The sequence below is a fragment of the Octopus bimaculoides genome, chromosome 7 (assembly GCF_001194135.2).
Source record: "Octopus bimaculoides isolate UCB-OBI-ISO-001 chromosome 7, ASM119413v2, whole genome shotgun sequence".
NCBI classification, from domain to species: Eukaryota; Metazoa; Mollusca; class Cephalopoda; order Octopoda; family Octopodidae; genus Octopus; species Octopus bimaculoides.
In genome coordinates, this window is record NC_068987.1 from 9,681,110 (window position 1) to 9,682,408 (window position 1,299).

The window sequence follows — 1,299 nt, forward strand, 5'->3', positions numbered from 1 at the left end:
ATTGTTATTTTTCTCTTCTCTCCGCATTCGGTGATCTCTGAACTCAACATGAAAAGAATGTTCTGCACTGTTCTGTTTTAAGTCCTCAATAGGTTTGACTTCTCAAATGATTTCATTAAAATTTTTCCTTTCCCTTTAGAAGGCTCAGCCAAACTTACAAAAGGTTTGTTAGTTGTTCATTCAAGAGACAAAATCCTTTCAAATATTCTTTTTAATTAATATAAAAGAAGAGATTTGAAATGTTAAATGTTTCCTTTAAGTTTTAGTTGCTTTTTGTTTTCGTATTTTTAATACGTCAAACCGGACAATTTCCAAAGGTTTTGTTTTTATGACACTGTCTCCATTAATCTTTATACAGCTTGATTTATCTTATTCATCCATCTTTATCCTTTTCAACTTTGTTTCTGCAGACCATCACACACTGCATCAAGGGGTTCATGTCTTTTTTTTTATGCTGTTAAATCCAATTTATAATTTAAAAAAAATTATTAATAAAAAATTATTCTTGTGAATTGTCAAAACAGGTTATACCGTACAACAACTAACTATTGATAGGAGTAACAATACAGCAATCGCTACAAGGCAGGGAGCTGGTAGAATCCTTAGCACATGAGACAAAATGCTTAGCGGCATTTCGCCCGTCTACCTTCTGAGTTCAAATCCCGTCGTGGTTGACTTTTTTTTCATTCTTTCGGGATCGATAAATTAAGTAGCAGTTACGCATTGGGGGTCAATATAACTGCTGGATATTGGAGGTAAAATACTGTTGTTTTTCCTAGATCTGAAAAATTTACTGCAAGCAATTTCTTAGCACCAGAGCCATATGAAGTACAAAGTGCTGGGTGACTTACAGATTCTTTCACACCACATTGCCTAGGCTTATACGAAGCGTCCTAAAATAATCTATTATGATAGCCCCAGGTCGACCAATGCGTTGTGAGTGAAGTCGGTAGACAAAAACTATGTGGAAGTTCATTGTATACCCCTTATTCGTCTCCTAACAACAGAAACAACCATACCTACGTGTATTTAAGACCACTGTCATTCAAAAACTATCTGGAATTACAAGAAAGCGATCCACTCTTAGGAAATTCTACTCAGAAATAGATTTTCATCCAAAAAGCCATTACCCAAAAATTGAAAACTACAAACCTTAGAAAATGGATTAACTAAGATGGTTTGATCAGAACAGCAGTACCAACGACGAGTTGTGTGCCAAAATAGCAACGCCTTGAGGGAGCGCAGAATGATCCGAGCTCTATTCGCTGTACAGATAGTTACGTGTATAAATACAATGAT